Source organism: Larus michahellis, chromosome 2 (assembly GCF_964199755.1).
Source record: "Larus michahellis chromosome 2, bLarMic1.1, whole genome shotgun sequence".
Lineage (NCBI taxonomy): Eukaryota > Metazoa > Chordata > Aves > Charadriiformes > Laridae > Larus > Larus michahellis.
The window spans coordinates 13,257,233-13,283,104 of NC_133897.1; positions in this window are offsets into that span (position 1 = coordinate 13,257,233).

The window sequence follows — 25,872 nt, forward strand, 5'->3', positions numbered from 1 at the left end:
CAGCTGATGGGTACCTGCTTAACTGAGAGATCCTTCTTTTAGTTGCACATCCCAGATGGATACATGAATGATTCTTCTGTTTTGGTTGTCATTATACTGTTTCTCATTATACTACAAGAAAGGGTAATGCAATTCCTTATTTACCTTCCCTGTGCCAGTCATGATGCTCATTCATGGCACTGATTTTAGCTGGTAAGATGTCACACAGTCTGCCCATGTTTCACATAAAATGGAGCACCAGCTTAGAATCATATAATCATAGAATGGTTCGGGTTAGAAGGAATCTTAAAGATCCTCTAGTTCCAACCCCCCTGCCATGGGTAGGACACCTTCCACTATACCAGGTTACCCAAAGCCCCATCCAGCCTGATCTTGAACACTTCCCGGGATGGGGCATCCACAACTTCTCTGGGCAGCCTGTTTCAGTGTCTCACCACCCTCACAGTAAAGAATTTCTTCCTAATATCTAATCTAAATCTACTCTCATTTTCAGTTTAAATCATTACCCCTCGTCCTATCACTCCACTCCCTGATGAAGAGTCCCTCCCCATCTCTCCTGTAGTCCCCCTTTAGGTACTGGAAGGACACTATAAGGTCTCCCTGGAGCCTTCTCTTCTCCAGGCTGAACAACCCCAACACTCTCAGCCTGTCTTCATAGGAGAGGTGCTGCAGCCCTCTGGTCATCTTTGTGGCCCTCCTCTCGACTTACTCCAACAGGTCCATGCCCTTCTTATGTTGGGGGCCCCAGAGCTGGATGCAGTACTCCAGGTGGGGTCTCACCAGAGCAGAGTAGATGGGAACAGTCACCTCCCTTGACCTGCTGGCCACGCTTCTTTTGATGTAGCCCAGGATTCCGTTGGCCTTCTGGGCTGTGACCACACATTGCCAGGTCGTATTGAGCTTCTCTCTTTTTAGCATGCTAGGTCTCTAGGCATACATGTAGACTTAGACAACATAAACATACAGTACAGACACTGGGGGAGTTATTTGATATCAGTGCATATTTTAGTTTATTAAGAAAATGGAAAAAGCCCTTTTGCTAAAGTCAATTGAAATGGCATACGCGTTTAACAGAAGGCTATGAGCGATGATGTGGAGACTGGAAGAGGATGCTCATGATCATTAAATTAAATATAAAATCTCTCCCTGACTTCAAGGAATCAGGATTTGACCCCGGAACTTTTTATTGACTATGGTAAAAAGTAAATCACTCTATGTCAGCCCGTAATTATGTTAACTTCCTTGCTAGCCGTACATACATGAGACTTGAATGACCAAGACTTGTTTATTGCTCAGATTGGAAGATGTGTTCAGTTTTTACTTAGTTCTTGTTTTTCGGCTTTTGTAAATACTTCATTGCAAATCCCCAAGCTCCTAGAAGCTTTAGATAATTAAGTTAATCTACACCAGATTTGTTTTGGGAGTGTTTCTGATTCAACATTTGCTAGCAACAGAAGTTTTACAAGGGCACTGCTGCATGGAGTTTAGGTCATTAATAGATTGAGGCACTGTGTGATCTGTGGGAAGGCACCATCCATGTAACAGTTGCCAAGTCTGTCCTGTATTGTATAAACATGATAGTTTCTTTTCCAAGAACAGTTGGAGAAAGATGAATTCAAATGTTTTTGTATCTATGGCAGATTCTTTCCCTAAGGCAATTAAAATATGGAAACAAAACACACACTGCTCATACTTTTCTCAGGAGTGAGAAAAGAGCATGAACATATGACAAATATGGAAGTAACTAATGCACTGGTGGATGGCGGCTTTGAACTATGGTGAATAGCCCTGTACGAGAATCTAGCTATGCAAGCATAGCTGTGTGCTTAATAACTAGTCCCACTATAAGCTATTTCTACTTCCTTTTATGTGTAGGTAATTTGTAACACCATGCATGCTATAAATCTCCCTCCTGTGTTTTGTTGCGCTGATAACAGACTATTGCAGTCTCTAACCATGAGTTTAGCTTTCATATATAATTATGGAACAATGAACACAGACAATGAGCTAAGAGTTTGGCATCTTGTTTGGTGATTATCTATAATCCTTCCAAATGAGCTGCAAAGAGAAAAGGCGAAACAAAAGAAGATGCTTCTGTGCTCGCACACTGAAATCAAGGCCCAGATAAATCTTTAACATCCTAGTATTATAACAGCTCAAACTGCTGTCAATACTCACTGCTACACTCAAGGGGAAACTGTTTGTATTTCAGGTTCCTACAGCACAGCACTTTTTGTTTCTTTAGCAAACACTACAAGCGGAGTGTTCCCCAGGACAGCCTAAACTACTCAATCTCCGTCTTCACCCCGTCTTCTGCAGTACTAAGCACCAAATACAGGCAAATGTCTATCATCCTGGAAACCAGGAGGACCATCCACAAGGCTAAACCACTCCCATAAGTTCAAACATTTCTTTTCTAACGCCTGTTTCGTTTTGAAATCCTAGATGTCAACATTTCCTTCTGGTGTTAAGGAACTGTAAAATAACTTTACAGAATACTTTATGATGTCCTTAAGTGACTATAGAGCCATTTCTCTTCTTTTTTCAGAACTGGGAAACCATGCCCAAACTCCAAAAGCTATTTGATAATCTAACCCAGAGTTTCTGAATGTTCTAAGCACCCTTGAATTTAATCCCAGAATTTTCTGCAGCACTACAAAATGAGGATGGCTTACAGCTCAGACTGTTAGTTAAGCAACATAAAATTAAGATTCACCCTTAGTCAGAATTATTTTTCAGTAAGATTTACATGAGTATGCACATGTTATTTTTTTTTTTGTGTCTCAGTTTGTTGTCATTGAAACCAAAAGTGGATTCCTTCCTTACAGACCTGTTTTAAATACATACATGGAGACGCTCAAATGTCGGATTAACTATTCCGGGAATGAAGACTTTGCTGACTGCATTTTTATGTGGTATACAGTGAAAAATATGTAAACATACTTTTAAAGAATCAGCATTATTGTGGATTACAATGTATGAAAAGATGCAGAAAAGACACAATTTGCAGAGGAGACTGGAAAAAAAATTACAGTTGTCATTGACACTTAAATTTGTTGAAATATGTTCATTATAGACTGCTGAATTTCAACCACAATTTGAAACAAATGCTATGAACATGTTGGATCACTGCAGAATCCTGCCTATGGGCTCTAAAAACTGGGCTGCGCCCTCGGGACACTCCAGACAGTCCAGCCACTCCAACCACCAGCAAAAGTAATATTGAAGCTTTTAGCCTGCCCACAGCCTAGCAGGAAGGACACTACTCCCCCACACCGATGCGGGCTTCTACCAACCTCCCAGCCTTAAAGGGGAAAAGAACTGTTAACAAGACCCTTTTTGGGAGAAAATCAACAAGCCAATTAGCCTATTTCACCTCTTCTCAAATAGACTTTGTTCTTTTCCTCCCTGGATTTCCATGATCTCTTATACTGCGTTATTTTTCCAGAAAAACTTAGGCTCCGCTGGGAATCCCAGGACTTCTAACATCTGTCTCTCGGAGCAGTCCACTTGAGTTAAAAATACTGCAGTTTGAGAAGTTCTGAGGACACAAGCTGTTAAACTTCTCTGTTGAGGGTCTCTGGCTCTCTTTCAATGTATCACAAATAATTTATTTTCAAATGATCAGAATGGGCTGAATTAAAAAAATATATTTTTAATGTAATTTTTCCTTTTCACAGGAAAAAAATTATCCATTTCAAGTTGGGAAGAAACCAAATTTCAAAACTTCTAAATCCTTTGTAAAAGAAAAACTACTGTTCTCTGTCCAGCCTTAATAGAATGTCACCTTTTAAATGACCTAAATTCTCAGAAAACTAACGTGAAAACTGAGTTTCTAAAAGTTAATTTTGGCTATTCTTCAGTCTTATTTCATAATTTTCTAATGTGTGCCAGTGACAGACAATGCACAGTAGCTTAATTATTATCTTCTGCTGTGTGAGCATGCTGTGAAAAAAAGATTATGGGGAGCAGGAGAAGGAGGAGATAAAATATCCTGACACAAATTAGTATTTAACATACATTTTGAAATCAGTCTGCTGCTTCTGCCCCTATTTCTTCAACTCTTTAGATACAGCATGCCAGAGAGCCCATCAATTGTATTTCCTCAGCAGAATGTAGAACTGCTTTGTGGTTTGTTTTTTTTTTTCCATTTAACAACATCTTTCCCAAAAAAGAACAGACATCTGAGTATGATTGCAAACATTCACTCCATCAGCTGTGGGCTCTGTAAGTATCGGACTCTAAATGATTTAGGGAGAAACACTATTTGTCCACTTATGATGAGCATATATTTCAAGTTAGGATACCAGAGCTTTCTGTCTATCAGCCAGATGACAGCCACAGTTTAATCAAACCGACAAAGTAAATAAGAATGTGTTCAATATTTAAAGCACAGTATGAAATAGCCCCTCTATGTTCATGTTTCTATTTGGTTTCTCAAGAAAATTACCGAGTGGATATGCAGTAGGAAGATATTAAAACATGAATACCATTTAATAAACTGAAAGAACTATAGAGTTTAGTTTTAATTAAAGAACTGATGGAAACTGTTTTGGAAACATGATTGTTCATTTCTGTCTCTGTAAAATTTGTGAACGTTACTCACTAAAGGAGTCCCTGAGACTGTGCCAGAAATGACTGCAGTTGGAAATGGCCAGCAATAATTTCCCATGAGTGCTTTGGAAAAGCTTTGCCTTGGGTGCTTTGCACAGAAGACTAGTAAAGGGAACTTGGATGAAGATGTACAAAGTAATCAATAGTGTAGGTAATAAAGACTTGGAAATGGTAGGATCCTTTTTTATACCCATAATAGAAGAGAACATGCATTGAAATAGAAATATGAGAAATACAAACTAACGAAACATAAATTTTTCTTGTGCAACTCTCTGCTCCAAGAGATTCATACAAGCCAAGACTTTACAAGGGTTCGGTGGAAACAAGACATTTAAAAAGCAAGAGCAAAACAAGAAAAAAGAACAACCAACCAAACAGGATAAGAAACACTGTTTCCCAGACATAATCAGAGTTGTAAGACGAACACTAATTTATGAATCTATTATACTTATCATTGAATGTTTGCTTGCATTTAGTCTCATTCACATGTCCTTTGAGGTGAAAAGGTGCACGCACACCCTGCAGTTCAGTGCAGTGCAGTAGCCCAGTTTTCACTTTAAAATTCTCTTACTATAAAAGCAAGATCACCTTTCTGCAAAACTCTTGTGTTGACAATGGTATGCCAGCAAGGAACCAGTTGTTCTGACATAGCTCAAACAAAAGTTAGCAAAAAATACCACTAGTTCTCCTGCCAGTGCAAACAGATATTCTGCCAAGCTTGTTGTAACATAGATCAACTGAGAAATCCAAGCTTGCCTTTGGGAAAAGGACCTTTAAAGGTTAGAATTTTTGATTTAGACTTTTTTCTCTTACATAGAATGCATTCTCAATGCGATAAAATAGTAAAAGGATAAATCTTTTATTTAAACTATAATTCATTAAAGGAAGCAAGTCAGTAATTTTGTTTTCTTTTTTTTTTTTGGTCATGCTCATCCTGCCCTGGCTAATTTACCAAAGCAGTAAGTGTTTTCAGCTGCTATTGAAAGATTTAATAATGAAGAGCATATAACTTCCCACAGAATCAATATTTGAGCTCTGCTTGAGGCCATTTTCAGTCATCATTGGGTTCGATTGCTCTCATTTTAATATTATTAACAAATGGTTTCATTATATTGTTATATGAGAAGTGATGTAAAGTTACCAGCACCTTCCTTTGGAATATGTGTTTTTCCCTTATAAATATTTTAAGACAAAATCTTACCCCTGGTAAGACATTGAAGAGTTGCCTTTGAATACAAATGCAGAAGAATTATGAAACAGGAAGACAAAATACAAGCAATTTAGTCTGTTTACAAATTACATGTTAAACACTGAAGAATTATTTTCTTTTTTTCTCCCTGCATCCCACCAAAAAGCAGGAAATATGTCTAGCAGCAGCAGCAGCGGAACTCTTCCAAATGGGTGCAATTTGAAAGTGAGTTTAATTTATTTTTCAAAAAATACACATTATCATTAGCATTATTTAGCCAAGAGAGCCAGTACGGCTTTTCCTCTCTTGAATAAAATGGTTGTCAGAAAGGGGAGTCTGGGAGAGCTGTTCTTTTGCCTTTACAAACTAAGGTCAGCATGAAATAGAGGGTCACTCCAACCATGTGCGTGGTTCAAACAAAACCCGCTGAACTGAGTCTCACCAAAAATCAGGTCTCTACTCATATCTGGAAGATTGTCTCAGGAAAACAAATAAGCCCTGAGATTGTGAAGCAGTGCAGGCTATATGGACATGAAGCTAGTATGGAGGGAAGACTATTTCAGAATATCACTCTCCAAAGTCCTTTTTTCCCCAACCCATCATTGCTTGATTCCTTAGAAGGTTCCCCTCTCTCTGCAGTATCAACCTTCAGACTGCTGCATCACTCTCTCATTTTGTGGAGGATATTGAAGGGTGCAGGTTGTCTGGCATCATTTTCTTAAGCAGTGCACTTTTAAAGTGCAATGAGTTCTCTGGAATCCAGGTTATATGCATGAAAACGTTGCGCTCCCTTTTAATTACTGCATGAGCTCTCCAACTTATAAGGACTTACATTGATTTTCGGCAGCTGAAGATCTACTCGTTTGTTTTACAGCTGAAGATCTACTCATTTGTTTTACAGCTTTCCCCGTCCCATAGGTCAGCACATTCCCTGCAGCATCTTTGCTTGTTTTGTCATTACTTTTCTTATCTTACATTTCCTTCAGCAAATATTTTGGGACTGATTCTTCCAATACTATTCACATTGAGAAATACTTCCCTATGCAATGTGTACTTCCAGTCAGGTCTTTTGTTGTTTTGTCTTTGAGCTTTTGCTCTAACTCCTAGAATCTCACAAGAACGAGAATTGCAGATGGAAGCAAGGAATGAAAAAACCCATGCCCGTCTCTCGCCCATATAATGAGGCTTCTGTGAACAAGAAATAAAGCATTCCTGACAAAGAGATATTTTGCTTTCAGTCTGTTAGGGACTTGATTCTTCTCCATTGAAATCCAATGCACAAACTCCCAGAGATTTTGATGGAAGTGGAATGCTATTCCCTAGTCAGAGAAATCATATTTTCTGCTTTTATTGATGCAGCAATATAAACACAGATACGTCTATACACTATAAATTGAAACCTAAACTGAAACCTTTGGGGTTTAAAGCAAGACAAAAAAAAGAGATGATCAAAATATTTTCTAGTTCTAGAAGGTAGAATTGATATCAAAATGGCTCTATCTTAGATCAAAAATATGGTAGCTAAAGCAAATCTGTTGGGAATATTGCAGGATGTGCCTAATGAGACTCCATCGCCTTGTACCATTTGCTTCAAGACAATGTTACAGCTCCCATTTTCATAGACAACAGTCCTATCTCCTTCTCTTGTTTCATTTTATTATGATAAAGAAACCTTTCAGTCATGCACAATCTCCCTGGTGAATCTGGAAAATACGCAATCTGGCTTGAGACAATCCAATGGTCTTGGTCACAGGGTTCTTGTGCCCCTCTTATTCCCTCATTCCTTTCCCAGATAGCACCGGAGCCCATGCTGGAGAAGGGCAGAAAAAGAAATTCAGGGTTTCAGAAGTGATTTTGGCTGGTTTTTGTCTTTTCAAAAACAAGTAGCCTCCTTTCCCATGCTTTCCTGCAATAAGCTTGACTTATGGGACATGCCTGCAATAATTAAACTTGCACAATTGCAGTGCAGACGTAGAAGAAACTCACATTTTGAGAGAGCAAAACTGCAAAATGGACATGTTGCGCTTATATGCATTTCTTGTAATGTAAATTGTACAACATAATACTGAGGGGCAAAAATTAACCTATTCCAAAATACGTATCTTCAAAAATGTCAGTTTAGATGAATTAGCTTTATTCAAAATGCTTCTCAGACTTGTATTTTTTTAAGACTAAAGAGAAATAAAATACTTTAAATAATACTCTAGAAATACCTTAGTACTCACCGTAAAAGACAATATTTCACAGAAATGCTTTCATTTCTGTTTTCATCTAAATTTTCCATTTTGTTTTCTATTGCAAGTCTCAGAAGAAAAGTAAAAAAAAAAAAGGAGAAATATTCTATTTTTCATTTATATCTAATGTTCTATGTGTGTGTGTATGTACACGGGAGTTTGTGTGCTTGCATTTACACACACAAGCAAGGGTGTGAAGTTATTGGTTCTGTAGATAGTATTTTCCTGTAAGGGCCTTACCAGAGTTTCTTATCATGGCATTATTAATTCTTGATCTTTATGGAGAACGCCCTGTCTCCTATATCCACTTGCCTTTTTCACAGGTGCATAGTATTATTCCCCAAATCCTTTGTGATTCATTCGTACATCTTTCTCCTCTTCTGCCATTTGCAGCAAAGGTCCTCCCAGGTAAAAGGAGAAATTCCTACATCAATCCATACTGCACAACACTTTAAAATTATAAAATTAAATGTTTTCCTTACTTAATGGCAGAACAGAATTACTGAACGGTCCCTCAGTATCTCTCCATGAGCCCACTCTCCATTATTGAACTTGGCTAAGCTTACAATACGAAGTTTGTGTGACCTGTGGAAAGACTAATAGCCTCCTTTCAGCCTTTCACATTCATTTAAAGTTTCCGAAGGTGCTAGCAAGTGAGATCATCTGCTAAAATCTTTTTATTTGAGAGAATGTTCTTACTTTTTTTGCTTTTTATTTTTTTAAATAATCTAATTACTGTATTATTAACTCATATAATTTAACATGAACAAAACAAAAGCTAATTTCTTATCACTTTTTGAAGATATGACCTTGTAATGTTTGGAATTTAAGCACAGATGTCTGGTGGCAACTATGATGGGTTTGTTAAAGGCTGTAATACAGCATGATGATATTACAGTAATGGTCTAGTAATTGAGGCTTGATTCAGCAAAGCACTTATGCATGGCCTTGAATTCTCATTTATTTGATATGGCCTGAAGGCTTGCTTTTCATATCAGAATGGTGTAAAGTAGCTTTAGCCAAATGAGAATACAAACAGGTTAAATTAGAATTGATTTTTAAACACAAATAGGGGTCTTGGAAACACATTATTTCTGTTTGAAAGCATTCACATTTATTTCAGGTAGAGCAAGAATTTTGAAAATGCGTTTCATAAGACTCTCGTACATGTTAACAGCTGTAAGGAAGACGAAACAAAATTAAGAACAACTAAACCGTGATCAGGAAAAGAAAAGCCATTAGAATGAATATAGCTCATTTTTAACAGATTTAAATGTTTCTGATAAGTGCAAAACCTATCTCGGCTTGCTGGAAAGAAGGTTAGCATTTGTACTGAGTCATGTATATTGCCTATTTTACGGATTAAAATTCTCCTACCACATCAGTTAAATCATAAATGTGTAAGAGAGGACAATTCTTTTACAGATGGAGGATGAGACTCTAAATGGTTCCTGTCTTTGGCATAATAGATAGTGCAGTTAAAATCTCCCCCCAAAATCAGCACATTCTGAGGCAGACAATTCGATAAAACTCTACTTACACAGTAATTCAAAAGGGCTCCTTTCTTTCCCTCAGTAGCGGAACAAATGTTAATGAAGCAAGCACAAGTTTGATCAAAGTGGTCCTGAACTTTTAATAACTTTTTAACACCCCTAAATCAAGGTTTAAAATAGGAATGCCATAATTTGTATCTGAATCAGACTAAGATTTTTTTCATACAAACTGTCCAATTTTTGGCAACAGCACAGATTCATGCTATATAATACGAAGACTTTATCATGAGTTAATACATTTTGGCATTATCCTGTGAAGGATTACCTTGGCTTACCTTTGGTAGCAGTTTATAGAGTATTTTACTCCAGGTTGAACTGCTGCTCTCAGAAATGTCCCTAGAGATGTAGGAAAAGCCTAAGGAGCATCGACGAGGTTAGTGGGCAGAGCAGGGATTTCCAAGGCAGAAACTGGCTGGTGGTGGCTCTGAGCTGCCTGACGGGCAGCTGGCACAGGGCTGGCACTCGGGGCATGTGGGCTGCTGGTTATGAGCCAGGAGCTCATAACTCTTCAGAAGAAATGAAAAGATCTATTGCTTGTTTATCCTCACTGCGTGGAGGGGATATGCTGCCTACAGCTGCATAAAGGGATTAAACTCTTGCAAAGAATAATTGAGAAAATTATTTTTTCAACAGTGCAGACAATACCTGTATGGCTAAGGACTTTTTTCAACGGATTTCAGCTGGAAGCTAGAAAAAATTCCCAGCAACACCCTTCCAATAGGAATAGAGTGAGCAAAATAGGGTAACTGCTTTTAAATCGAGTTCTTTACAGTTCTGAATTAGAGAGTGTGTTCTTCAGGATATCAGGTGACCGGAATGGAAGGATGAAAGATGTCCTTCCTCTGCCCACACTCCAGTTCTGGCTGTGCCTCAGATGCTCACTAAATCTCAGTGAAGGGAGCCTCCTTACATGACTACTCTATCTGGCAGGTGGTTGGGGGAAGTGTTTATTTTAGATGCTGATCCTATAATTGGGCAAAAGAAGAAGCAACCTGGGATGTGATAATGGATCACATGAAACACGTGCAGGTGTTTCAGCTGAGCTATAGCAATCGCTAGTGCACAGTACCACATATACATCTATATGCATTGTCCACAGCACATGCAAGATAATGCACCATGACTTTAATTGTAATTCTAAGACTAAACCAAGGAAAATTACTTCAGCCCTGCCATAGGTCGAGAATGCACAAACACACTGTTACTGCAGCCTAGGCAATGTATAATACTTTCTTAATCTGGTATTATGAAAATGTGCCAGAGTCCAGAACGGTTAACTAAATTATCAGTGAAAAAAGTGTGGAACACTGCAAACTCCTTCTGTCATTCTCTTTCTCCGCATATATAGGAGGAGTATATAAATAAGTAAGAAATGTTTCAAAGTATCTATAAAATGTGTATATGTGTACATATTAGCATCACAGAACTAAACTGTTCCATCTGCTAAGCTACTAATGAAAAAAAGGCAGATGATAAAACATCTTGGATTTGGCATGCCTTTCTTCAGGGACAGCTAAAAGAAAGCAGTCCTGCTAAAGAGTGAAGCAGCAGCACGGAGTATCCCCATGTTTTCCACAAAGCGAAGGAAACTGCACTACTGACGCAACCTCAGTGTTGAGAAGCTTTTTCTAGAAGTGTTCAAAGACACACTATTATGAAAACACACTATTATGAACACGCTATTACGAAAAAGGTCCTTAATTTCTGCAGCTTGACAAAATAAAAAAAATTTACTTTTCCATCAGTCTCTGAAATCGCCTTTTAATATCAACCAAGGAGGGGGCAAAAGTATATTGTCCTGCTTGCTGTTACACTGTGTGTAACGCAAAAGCGTTATACCATCTCTACCTGTTAACCTGTGACTTGGTGACACAATGCATTTTTTGGCTGCTCTTTTAGAACAATTATGATGCTTTGAATTCTTTAAAGCTTATTAAGAATAGCAAGAAATCAATGAGCTTTTGCATTATTCCTCAGAGCTGTGGCACTGTGTAATGTCATTGTGCTCTAGGTAAGACTATGCAGTGGAGTGCGACACATACAGAAGCTGTTGAACTGATGCTATATAAATTCTATCATCAAACTTGACCTTACATTTTATTTCAGCATGGTGTTGATAATTAGAGCAAATGCTAGATATCAAATAATTACTTATGTCCAGAATGTACGTAATGAAATTAGCAGCTGGATAAACGTGATATAAAAGTAACCAACTAGACTACTGAATATTGACTTATTAAAACAAAAAAAACCCAAAACCAAAGAACCAAAAAACAAAAGCAAAAAAAACCCCCAAAACCCAATACCTTGAAATCTGAATGAAATATTCTTGATTCAATACAGAAGTTTCCTTTAAGGACACAAGATGCTATCAGATTGTGCCGCTGATATTGTGTGTTTAACAAACCATGAGGCTTCCTCTGGTTCTTCTTTTGCAATGGGCCCCAAATGCATTTCGGAATAAAGCAGTTTCTTCTATCCCACCCTAAAGCCTCTGTAAACCTGTTATGCTGAGCCTGGGTCTGCAGCCATTGGAAAGGAATTAATGTTAACATCTGAACATAAGCTGCCAAATAATTTTTCAAGACCTATAAAATTACAATATTTTTTGAAGTAAGGTTTGAAAAGGGCAAGTAATTTTTTAAAGAATTACTTGTACAGCTCTAGTTGTCCCAGACTACCTGAGTTCCGTACAAATTTGCTGCATGGCATTTCTTTTTCCAGGAACAGACTCGAAAGGATCCCAGCACTGTAAAAAAATGGGAACAGCTAAAAGATCATTCTGTGCTGAAGATAACCAGTTTCAATCATCCTTCTCTGGCTGAACACTTCCCTCCTCCTCACACTCTCCGCTCTGGAGTAGAAAGTAACAGGGGGAAGAGCTCTGCATCCTTTGCAATGTGTTCAGGAAAAGGCCCGTGTTTTGATGATGGCCTAGATTTAAAAATGAATTCTGACAGAATGAATGACCGGAGACAGAAGGAACACATTTTGATTAAAAAAAGTAGGAAGTACAGCTGAGAAGGCACAGCTACTTCTCTACTGTGAAACTGTTGTGAGTTGTCTGGACCTTAGAGATTCTACCTTCTGCAAACTCTTCGTATTGCATGATGAATTTCTCCAATTTTAACTTCCATCATAATCAACAGTGACACTGATAGTTAACCATTTTTATGAATTATGGCAAATATAGGTCATATAGTTTTAAAGGCTGAAACAGAAGGTGTGAAGAGAGATTCTAAAATCAGTGGATTGCTTAATTAATCTCATTTACTTCCCTTTCATATGTAGAAATTTTTTTAAGAATGAGATACATACTTTTCTGTAGAAAAAACCCCAACTGACGATAGTGAGCCAGTTCATCCCTGGAATAAATTGATTGACCGAGACTGGGTTGTAGAAGGAATGACTTTGGCTCATGCTGTCTGTCTTGTTTAACATATACAAAAACCCAAGCTAAACAGGGCAAATATAAAAGCAGCCTAGACCCTTGGTATTAAAATTGTCTACAGAGACAGACTGTGTAATGTAGGGTTTATTGAATCCCTGCAGCTTTCCAGCAAAGCTCACTGTGTGCGGTGCATGTACAATATCCTGGTGTAATTTAAATGAAAATGCTGACTAGCCCTAAAAGCTCCATTAGGTGACCCAAACTGAATAGGCAGCCATTTGCCATGTCCTCGACACCTGCTACTTAAAACAAGGAAGACTGTTACCATGGGTTACCAAAAGGTACTGCGTATCAATGGTGAAATGATGAAATTACAAGAATTCATGTTTCTTAGGGCTAAATGTTACAAAACACAAAACCCAGCTTTTATTAGAGAGTTAAAGTGCAAAAGTCCTGAAGCACAAAGCATCTTTGTTCGGCGTAAAAGGATTGTGAAATAAATATAAATAAATGTCAGCTCAAATGAGCACTTTGTCCCTGAGTTATGATTTGCACATTTCTTATTACAGTGCAGAAAACCATCCCACACCTGTGGGCTGTAAAGCCTCCAGTTTGGGAACACGACGGAAGGTAGACAAGGCTGTCAAACATACCTGCCTTTCTGAGAGAAATATGCTTCATGGACCTGAACTGCCACTCTGCTGAGCATCCTGGTCTCCCACTGAAATGTGGAGGTGCTCGTCACCTCACAGGAGCTCACTTACACATGGTCTTTAAAGTTTTTTTTTTTATACTGGGCAGCTGTCACCCAATCTACAACAGTTCATCCATATTCAGCAAGGCATTTTTCTGGCATATGCTGATGTCCCCTTGACAGTTTAACATATGCTTCTGTGCTTTGTTGAACATGGTTGGACTTGAGCATTTTCCTTAATGCTTCACTGAATAGGTAGCTCTTGTTGAAAGCTGATTGCTTTGCTGGACTGGGGTCTGAAAAGTGAGACATGAGTGCTGTAACATTTCCAGTATTGAGGCATGAAGTCTACCTCTGTGGTCATCAAAGGGTTTCCCAGCCATACTACAGCAATTATGCTTCTGGTATTTAATTTTGATGGAGGCACTTTTAAAAATGATATGATTCTCAGTTCAACACATCAAAACATGTGCTTTTCTTATCTTTCAGTCTAACGCACTAGGTGCAAAAAGTCACTTTTACCCTTTACCTTGCTTTTCCTTGTCAGTAAATTTTCCTAGAAATGCGTTAATGATCTGAAAATTAATTTACAAAATAGTAAGAGAGACTGCAGGTTTCCTGGAAGCTGTGTAACAATGCTATTGCTTTACACAGAGATAGTTCTGCGGGTCTTTTGGGAAGACACTAGAAACACATTTCCCAAATATCCTCTGAATTTACTCTAAAGGATTTTTGAAAACCTTTATTAAGGCTCATTACTTTTCACAATAATCCACTCTGCAAGGGTGACCGAGCAGGGGCACAGGATGCCCAGGGAGGTTGCGGAGTCTCCATCCTTGGAGGTATTCAAAAGCTGTCTGGTCATGGGCCTGGGCAACAAGCTCCAGGTGTCCCTGGTTGAGCAAGGGGGTTGGACTAGATCACCTCCAGCAGCCCCTTCCAACCTCAACCACTCTGTGAGTCTGTGATTGATAACAAGATTTTGAGCACAGCAGTGTAGTGAGAAGCAAATTTTTAAGGATGCTATGGGTCAGGGGAGTGTCCACTGGGCTCTGCCATGCCAGAACTTCAGCATGCCAGATCCGACACATTTTTAAAGGCTGGATTTTTCGAAGAGCATTTCTCCTGTAGCAGCACTCTGGGTGAAAGCCCTTGTTTTTTCTTTCCTTCAACATGTGACTTGTTCCTGTATTAAAAGGGGAAACTAATTTTGGGTTAAATTATCAAACTAATACCTTCTCAAAGCCTCAGAAAGATCCTGTGTATATAAAGATATATGAAAAAGAAGACGTACGAATGGCAAAGAGCTGGTTAGGTTTAGGGGAAAAACACCTCACATGATGAAAATTCTCACATACCCTGGCTAAGTAAAGGCATTGTACTTAGTTCACTAAGCTAACTTTGAAATATATTAAAATATCGTTTCTGAAAATTACATAAAAGGGACAAAAAGCAATGGAAAAAAGGAACATATGTCTTTTTATCAAAAAGACTTCCACAGCCAAAGGGTACTAAAATTCTTAGACTGTATAAGTAATTGCAACCATTGCTTAGTGAAAGGAAACTTCAGAGTTCATCATTACAGCTTTGATGCTGCTGTGGCAATACACTGAAGCTGATTAAATGTTAAACATATGGCATAAATATTTACATAGTCTTTGAACAAGTCACTTTTTTATTTAATAAGATTCAATCATGAGTATGGATAACAGATTTTTCCCCAAAAATCCAAGTATATTTAAATATTGTTATTATTATTTTTTCCTCTATTTTATTTAGGTAGACTTTGAATTCAGATCTTCATCTCCCTGAATCTAAAAGAGTTTTAGGGACTGAGAAGGTATTGTGGGCCAAGCAGAAGCTGATATGCTAAATCTAAAAATTTGTCACTGCAAAATTAAAAAAAAAAAAAAATGTCGTTTGTGACTTCTTGTATGATGATCAGAATATTAAGGATAATAAACCTTTTTTTCTTAGTAATGCAAATTCCTCTGTTGATCTCAAAGGCTTTCATTAAGCCTGAGTGAGTCAAATTGGAATTGGGCATTTTAAACTTACTGATTTAAGGCATTTGTGTTGATAGGCCCCCTCGTGATTCTATTTTAAACACTATGTAATAGTTTGGATAGCAATCTGCAAATTAGAATGAAAACTAAGCACAGCTCACAGGAAGGGCCTGGCCCCCTCCCTCCTCCTGGGTGCTGTCTGGAGGAGGATGGAGGGGAAGGACATACGGCTTTCATCAGGAGAGGGATGGGAGGGACACAGATACATGACATATTCATTATTCATTCACTACCAAAGCCCAAGGCATTCTGACTAACTGATGCAAAAGTAATATTTCACTATCTGGTTGGCCTTAGATATAAGCCACGACTTTGTGTCCCCTTATCTTGATATGACATAGCTAACAATATTGAACTGCTCACCAAATCATTATTTCATTCTTTTGTTTCCAAAACAGGCAACGTGACCGCAGGATTCCTAGGAAGATACAGAGTCCATAAGACACTTGCAAATTATAAGGAATAATCAAGTTGCATTAATCTAGCATTACTTTAAACTTAGGGTTTTTTATTATTATTTTGCAGCTGGACAAACTACAAGGATTTATGCAGTGTATTGCTGTGATTGGGCTTTGTGGTATTTTCTGGTGATAGCATAACTGCCTTCGATAGCATTTGTATTCATAAACCTTATGTTTCATGGTCTCTGTGCCTTTTAAGAGGAACAGTTGGACATACCTTTGCTAAAGAGAAGCTTAAGGAAGATCTTTCTAACTGTTAAGCTAATGAAACAATGGAAATTTTTTAAATAGCCTTAGTAGGGCATTTCCCAGAATAAGTTAGACAAATATCCATCATAGGTGGCTAAAGAAAGATCATACTAAGGCAATGGAATAGATTATCTCCTGAAATATCTTCCAGGTTTATAGTCCAGGTGTATGTTTTATTCCTGCACCAAAGAACCCTGCACATGAAATGCAAAAAAGATGAATTAGAATTTCCAAATTCAGTGCGCTCCAGTAAATCTCAAAATTCAGCCTTCCACAGAAAGTAACTTGAAGAGCTTTACTTACTACAGAAAACAAGCAAGATGTTCCCAGCTACTTTGCAGCAAATTCCCACAGACAAGCAGAAAGACAGAAAAAATTATTTGACAAGCTAATGTAATGCAAGTTATCGTGAAAATTTTATTACATTTAAGCCTCATTATAACTTGGTACCCACCAAAACAATGAAGCCATAGTACTGAATAGGAACTATCAAAATGAAATGGTAAAATTACACTTAAAGATGTGGCAGAAAGATATACAGATAACAAAGGAAGAAACAAAATTAATTTTGAAAGCGTTCACTTTTAGAGATTTTCCACATGACTAGGTACCTATTACTGAACTAATAAAAATAGCACTGTTATTGAGAAAAAATGTAATAATTTTATCTCTGTGTAAAAATTAAATTCTGGAAAATGACTTTACACTTCAGTATAGAAAATCATCACCTTATTTCTCTTACACTATATTCACTACTGTGTGAAGAGTGTGCACATGTACACAAGCTGAGTGATTCAAATAAATTCAGTTTTCATTTGCTTCTCTTGGTGAAAAGGGTAATTTCTCCATTAAAAAAACCCCACTAACCCTGCCCCTTGTATAAAGTCTTTTAACCACATCCAGAGTCCTCATCTTTGTGCCTAATCTGAAAAGATGGGATTAGTGGTTGTCCAAATGATTTTAAGAGGTTGCTTCCAAGCCAAAACTCAGCTCCATAATTGCCAAAATACAGCTCTATACTTAAAAGACCCTGGATATTGATGCTAAAGAAACATCTGTATCATTTCAGATATGGACTCTAGCGATGCACCATCTATCATGCACTTGAATAAGTGTGACAGCAGTGATGGCAGCCATACCCGTGAGGCTGTCTGACACGAATTAACAGGAATCAGCTGTTATATGATGAAGATTTTATTTCCTTGCTAAGTTGACCAGTGAGAACACAGACACTGAGGGAATGAGAGTGCTCTGGAGCTGCTTGGTAAAAGAGCAGAAGTGGCTGCACACTGAGATAGCCAGGAAAATAGTAGTTTTGAACTGGAGACAGATGGGGTACAATTGGGATGCTGGCCGCTAGGAAAAAAAAGAAAAAAAGAAAAAAGAAAAAAGAAAAAGAAAAAAGAAAAAAGAAGAAGAAGAAGAAGAAGAAAAAGAAGAGGGGTAGCAGTGTATAATCCAAACAATCACCCTTTGAGCAATCTCTGGTCTGAGTGCAAATGAAATTGAAAGTGTTGCAAAGTTCCCAGAAGGCCATTTTGTGCATTATTTGCATATCTGTATTATATTGCTCAGGACCCTGTTACAATTTTCTGAAGCAACTTCTCTCTATTTTGTATTTCTATGTAATTAATTTTCAATGTCATAGTCCCATCTTGTAAAGTGAGCCTTTAGTTCTTACAGTCTTGAGTTGTGCTGTTGACCCCGTTGATGCTATAAAGATAAGGAGTGAGAAACAAAGATTGAATTCCAGGGAGATTTTCTATTAAATATACGTTTGTGTGAGTAGTGATTAATTAATATGCAGATGTGTTTTGCTGATGAATTCTTTTGAAAAAATTAGATAGCCACAGTGTCCCATGATACATAATGGCTGTAAACTACCACCCTTTGAGATCTGAGTTGCGAATGTAGTAGTAAGGCTACCTGCGACTTTCTATGCAGGTATATTATAACATATACCTATATCTATTTTAACAACTTTGTTATTTCCCTTTTTTTCTAGTAAGACTATACTCCTTTATACTACTCTCAAAGAAGTTGACTCCAATTTACTAAAGGCTTTGACATCACACCCTGAAAGCTATGAACAAATCAATGTGTAGAATATTAACCTGTCACAATGCAGAAATGTGTTTTCTTGCACTGTCTTCTAAAGAGAGTTTTTATCAGGAGTCTCTCTCCATCTGTGAACTATAAGTCAAATTCAACTGAAAAATGGCACACTCAGAGGTGTGAAAATTCCCTGTGAAATGTAGAAAAAAGGGCCAACTGGTAGCCGTTAGGATGTCAGAACTCAGAGAAAACTATTGTCCCTTTATGAGAGAGCAATGTGACTCTGTGGAGATAAATCCGTGCTGGGAACATTGGCAAATCTGGCGGGTGGCAGAGAGTGTTCATGGGAAAAAGAAGGTATTTTGAGCTCTAGTAGCTTTGACAGAAGCGGCTGTGCTCTGATAAAGGATGTCTTCCCACAGAGTAGATAAAACGCTTGATAAGGAATGTTGAGGATGTTGTATGACAGATAGCAAGACTAGAGATGGTTTGGTACAGCTTCCATCAAACAAATTTGGTCTCTTTGCCTCAACCATGCTACTTTGTTCCTCCCTCCAGCATGAGAAATCATTATGTCCCTTGTGATAAACAAGGAAAGAAAGGATTCTGGGGGGATAAAAAGAGGAATGCTTCTTCAATACTTCTTACACCTGCTACTTTGAAAATCCAGAGAACAAAAAGGTAAACAACCAGTGAGATTAAGGTTGAGGTTGATAGTGCTCTCTAAAAATCAAGGGAACGATACGTTAGTGAGACTCTTTAATTGTACCCCACTTCTCCCAAAGAACATTTATGGTTCTTTGGTAACTGATATTGAATGGTAATTGAATGGTTATTGATGGTAACTGATATTGAATACATCCAAGAAACTTCTTCCACCTCCAGGTGCACTGATGTGGTGAGTAAGAAACAGGGTGTGTGCTCATTGGCAAGTTCTTTTGCTCCACATTGCCCAGATCTCAAGTGGCAAATTTTTTGTTAACCTTTGTTTATGTTACCGAACACAGCTGAAAGTCATCATTTCCCTTGAAGGACAATGGAGCAATAACAAACTCAGGCTTTCCCGGTCACCTAATACATGACGCTTGTTAACATAGCTACTGTCTAAATTGTTACAGAAATCATATAATTCTAGAACAGCAATGATTATTTTGCTCCTTGGGCTATATGCACTTATATCAGTCAGCAGCCAGAGGTTTCATAAGAATGGTGAAAAAGATGTTAATGATCACTAGCAAAATGTTATGGAGAGCATAGATGAGAGGTGTCCCATAGCTTAGTGTTCCCTTGCATTTTAGGGCATTTTTGACAGAATGCCAGACCTCAAAGCATCTTGTTAAAATCTTTACAGCTATGCTCTTGTGGAAAAATGACATATTCCCGTTAAAGATCAGACCTAAAGGAAAGGACTATGAATTAGCTCTGGAAAAAGCTTTGGGCAAAAGCGGGAAATGAAGATATGACCTACATTTTCCGTGTGGAGTTATATGATGAAGTTACCAAATGTCCTAGCATACCCTCCACTGAGTGCCTTTAAGGGACACACTGACAAGGTGGGTAAAATGCACAGGATTGCTTGCTTGTGATCTATGGAAATGCTACTTCAACCCATCAGCTTATTTAAATATGGATTTAGCAACAGACACATGTTCGAATGCCCCTTGTTTGCCTAAAGCATGTGCGAGCTGTATGGTACTTATGAAGCTATATTAAACCTATACAATTGTGCTTGTAAGGTGCTATTAAACAAGCCATTTATTTTATTGGTCCCTATTTCAATACTACTTATGGATACGCCCAATAAGAAAGTTCTTAGTTTCAGTAATTTAATTTTATTGTTTCAGGATCTAAGCAAAAAGTCTTATATTTTTCAGCAATAATTAAAGTATCATTTTATACATATATTATATATATTTTATATATGTGTATATAAAATATATATATAATGTAAGAATACAGTGGGGCTACTATTATGCCTTACCAGCACCTAACATTCTCACCTACTTCAGTGCTGTGAAAATTATCACTTCCAGTTGAAAATGTAGCTAAAACACAGTGATGCTAATAAGTGTCTTTCCACTTCAGTGGGATGAATTGCACCTCTCTATTTGCCTTTGAGCACATAGTAAAGTGTGATGTAAGGGTTCTACTCTTAGCCTTATCCAATCACTCTGATCAACACGGAGCGGCTATATCATTCTTCTACTTCGATCTCTGATATCTGCTTTACACTGGTAAAAGCAAATTCTTGCAACAGGCTTCAGAGAATTTACAAATAATTCTTTTTATAATTTTCAGAAAATAACGGATTTAGTGGGCAAAGGATCCTTTCCCTTATAGCTGGAAGTGGTGCCAACAACTTATCCTATAAAATTATGTCCAGTATATAGCATCTAACCGGGTTGATTGAATTCTAATATAATAAGAGGAATATGTTAGAAATGCCACATAAAAATCTGTGGACTGTGTAACTATTCTGTCAAGGCAACAGAAAATCTTTGGAAATCTAAGGAGACAGAAGTTTGATACAATGAGGATTTATATTCACAAAGGCTTCTTAGGGAAAATGGACAACCAGAATGGATCAGTCAATTCTAACAAACTAAGCAGATGTTGTTTTGACTTTTCCAGTGATTCTTTGAGTTAACAAGTTAGTGTCTTTACTTTTGCTGTCATTTTAGATGATAACTGAGAAAGTCATATACAATACAACATTAAATTATTGTCACAGATCTACTTGTTCTATAGCAAGTGAAAAACTGTTTGAAAATATATGGACAAAAAGAAACTGAAACATCAGCACTGGATTTCTGTTGAAACACTGTAGCATATGGATAATTTAAAATATTTCACATTTGCATTAAATGTAGATTGAGCATCTCGGATAGAAATACAAAAATATTTTGTTTAAAGGTACATTTAGGGAACTATCAGTGTTTTTCTGTATAACACTATAGACTATATAACACTATAGACTATATAACACAATATAAGTGTTTTTCTAATTCTTAGAACTGGAAAATGTTATACGTTAAAGCTGAAATGGTTACGATATATAAATATGTGAGAAGAACAGCCTCTACATTTCCATGTATATAAAGCCAGAAAAGTGAGATCTCTGCAAATTTGGAAATTCCGCTGAAAGATACAGTAAACATATTGAATAATGTGACTTATCCAACCTTTAAGATCAAATGATGACTTATAAAAAGCACATTGTAATGTATTTAGTAGTGTATGCGCTGGACAGTTAGCCAAAAGGAGGGAATAATTCATGTCAAAAATAGCATTGTCTTTATCAGCTGCAAATTATTGCACTTCAAAGTTCAGTTCATCCTTTGATATACACTTGCTACATTTCAAATATTTCTAACACAGTTCCAGTGTTGTCTTGAAAACGACCAAGAAGCTAAATTCCTTTCTCGAGTATTTCTTAATGTGTAACTATTGCAAGCTTTTAAATATTTCCTTGGAAAGAAGCAGAAACATAAGCAGAGAAAAATGCCTGTCAGATTCCTCACAATACATAGACTTAGCCCTCCCGAGATATATCATTTTAGTAAGAAGTAAATCTTGTAAAACTATAGTATTTAATTTGTTGTCACAGTACCACAGTTCCTATGAATGACAATATTATGGTATAGATGCTTGCGCAGCAGCTACCATATTGTTTTCTGCATTTTGATATTCAAAACATGAATACCATATTAAATCTCACATGCATTAGAATTATTATGACCACCTCCATTGCAGTGTTTGTCATAAAACTTATAGTAAATATTGCTCTTTAACGTACATGTAATTTATCCATTAAATCTAGAAATTATCAGTGCCATGCTTTCTGAGGTTCTATTTTGAGTTGATAGAATTTTACCTTTATAGTTCCTGTTGCAGTGAGTGTGTGTAAAAAACTAATATGACTAATTAAAAGATTTTATTATGACTATACCTTAGTCTAGCATCCGAGCTACCTTTACATCTCATACATACACAAATGCTAGTACACAAATGCTATTTTCTCTACAACCTTCTGTTAGCCTATGATAATAGTACGGATAAAATAATTTTTACTCTTCATAAAATCAGTAAAATAAGAATATATAGGGAAGTTGCAGTTGCAATGTAGATATAATAGAATTATTCTGGGAAAAAAAAATAAGTCTTGCATTTAAAAAAAAATAATCAAACAACAAACCAAAAAAGACGTTAATATAACAAAAAATCTTCCAAAGGGAATTCAGGACCTTTTATTCTTGCAGCTGTAGAATAAACACATACTGTGTCTATGGTCAGATACAGAAGACTGCACCTCAACTGGTGGTTTGTGGGAAGAAATAACTTTAAGCAAATACAGCCTATCCAATTGTTTAAAGACAGCCTATGCAATTGTTTAAAAAGTACCTCTGGAGAAGGGTGTAATCGCAGTCCTGATCTTTGCCTTGGTGTGGCGATGTCCTTCCGTATTCAAGTAACAGTTGCGGGAACTGGCAGACACTTCCACTTGACTGAGAAGAACTAAGCAAGAAAGAAACTTGTTTCTCCAGTTCTGTCACCCTAAACCTCCTGCTCCAATTTCTTCAGTAGTGAAATGAAAGAAAAAATTTCCTCACTCTACTGTACAGTTCTGCCCTTTTCACAGCCTGATGAACTGGGATGAACATGTCCACAAAGCTCTGATGAGATGCCAGTGTAGAGCACGGACGTCTACAAACAGACCTGGGCTCCCGCCACATCTTAAACACCATACTGCACACAACATCAAACCCGTACCTTCAAATGAAAAGCAGACAATGGCAACTATTTATTTGCTCATTCATGAATGTAAGTGTTCTTCCTCATGTGGCATTTCCCATGTGATAGCATATGTGCATAGGCAGTCTCATGTATAAGTTTCAGCGTGCAATTTAGAAGACATTTTCTCTTTTTTTGAGCTTTGTGATTTTTTATTGAAATACTAGATTTCTTCAGGTAGAGTTCTATGCTTTAAACCGGCTTTGATTAATGGTTACTCTGCTTCATTTCTTCTCAGTGGTTTCAGAGATTCAGCATGCCTTTCCTCATGAAACAAAAGATGGTTACTCAAAATAAAGGAGATGTGTCACCCTAATTATGTCAATACTATTCTACTCTTTAGCCGGCATATATATGGGTCTATAATCCTCAGAAGATATACAAATTACAAGAACTAAAGAATTTCAGTAGTTAGTAAAATCAGATTGTTAATTTTAGTGCGAACCATGAGGAATTAACATTTTACAGCTTTGGACATGAAACAAGACATCTTAATTATCTTAGCTGTTTCACACATAGAGTGATTTACATGCCACCTCCTACCCATCAACCTGGGGTTTCCTTTGACTTAATTAAATTTCCAGAAAAACAACACATCATATAAGCTGTACTCTGTTATCTTCATAAATATGGTTCTTCTGTATATATGATATCTCATTTTGTACATATAAATGTTGTAAATGAAGAGATTTGTGTGTCTCTCTAAAGTTTTAGAGAATATCATCATGACGTCTTTATTTTATTTGGGTTTTTTGTGTTTGTTTTGTTTTGTTTTGTTTTGCTTTGTTTTGTTTTGTTTTGTTTTGTTTTGTTTTTTTCACAGGATTTGTAATTATCCAAGCAGTATCTGTGTTAATTTAAAAAGAACTCTAGTTTTGGGGGGTAATGTGAGGTTAAGAGAAAACCAAATATTTTGAGAAAAGCTCTTGCAATGCCTCAGGGAGTAAGAAGGTGAGAGATCATAGAATCATAGAATCATAGAATTGCTGAGGTTGGAAGGGACCTTTAAGATCACCAAGTCCAACCATTAACCTACCCTGACAAAAACCACTTCTAAATCATGTCCCTAAGTACCACATCTACCCTTTTTTTAAACATGTTAGGCATTTTTTTAAAGATGTTAGGCTGGAAAGCTCAGGTCTCAGTAGAATAGGAAAATTGGAATAAATTTCCTAAAAAATGCTATAGTAGCATTTCTGAACACACAAACCCCTATTCTACCTCCAGAAAAAAAGTAAAACATCTGCCACAGAAAGCAAAAACTACTTCTATGTATAACCCTTTCTCTTCAAAACATTAAAATATACACACATATCTACTCTGAAAGATCAACATGGAAAACCACTTCTGAAAGAGATTTTGTAAGTGCCATAGTACAATGGGAAATTCTGCAGCCACTAGTGCGGGAATATGAAATTGAGAGGGCTTGAGTAGCTTCCTGTATTTCCAATTTTAGGAAATTTCAACCGGCACTAAGATGTTCAAAACATCCTGAAAGGCAATTTGGGACACAGCCCTGCAGGGCTGACTAATGCAGCTCAGTCCAGACCGATTATATAGTTATACTGGATTTTTCAAATGTCCGGTCATGGGGAGAACTCAAAAGGTCAGGTAGATTGTTCCCTTGGCTTCTTGGAAAAGAGAAGGTTAGTGACTGTAAGATGTTATTTGAAGATGAAGCTTTTACTTGTGTCTGTAGGCTCACAAGTGCCAGATGACATAGAAACACAGAAAATAAAAGCTAGTATTTTTATCTTAGGGTCATAATATCAAAGCTATTAGCCCTCTGTAGAAGGTTCTCATACAAAATAAGTGTAATAATATCTGGAATTTTGTAAATAATAAGAATCAGCCTAAGAGATGCTTTGGGTTTACCTCTATGATTTAAATTAATCTTGGTTATAACCAGACTCTGAAGGAAGATATTGTGCACAATCATTTTCCTGAAACAAAACTCAGGTCCTGCCTATAAAATATTCTAGTTGTGCATTCTGCCTAAAGATATAAATACTAATGATTAAAACCACCAAAATTATGAGTGAACTCCTGGTCCCACTGATGTAATTCACTTTCTCTTTTGAAGAAATGACATACATTATAAATAATTATTAATATACAGACTGTAATCACTGGCTAGATCTATACAGATCAGAAGCATGACCTGCTGTTGTTCATTCCCTGAAACTACCTGGCAGTGCAAAAATATAGTCTGACACATGGCAATTACATGATTCTGGTTCCATGGTAAGTCAGTGAGCACTCTTACCTAAAAGAGTCATTATCAGGAATTTGTCATTATCAGGAAATCCCTTAGAAAATTAACTTGTTTTCCTTCCAAACCCTACTTGAGACTATCTTTTCAGGTGATATTTATACTGGGATTTAAAAACTGTTCATAATATGAAAAAAAAAAAAAAAAGAAATAAAAATATTATATATCCTGTCTTATTCACCATTACTTTCTTCTGGTATAAAAATTGTTGACATAGAGAGTAATACAAAGAAATTGTATAACGTTGCAAGCTGAAGATGATGACCAGAAAACTCCTGTTGGCAAAGACTAAGGAATCTTTAA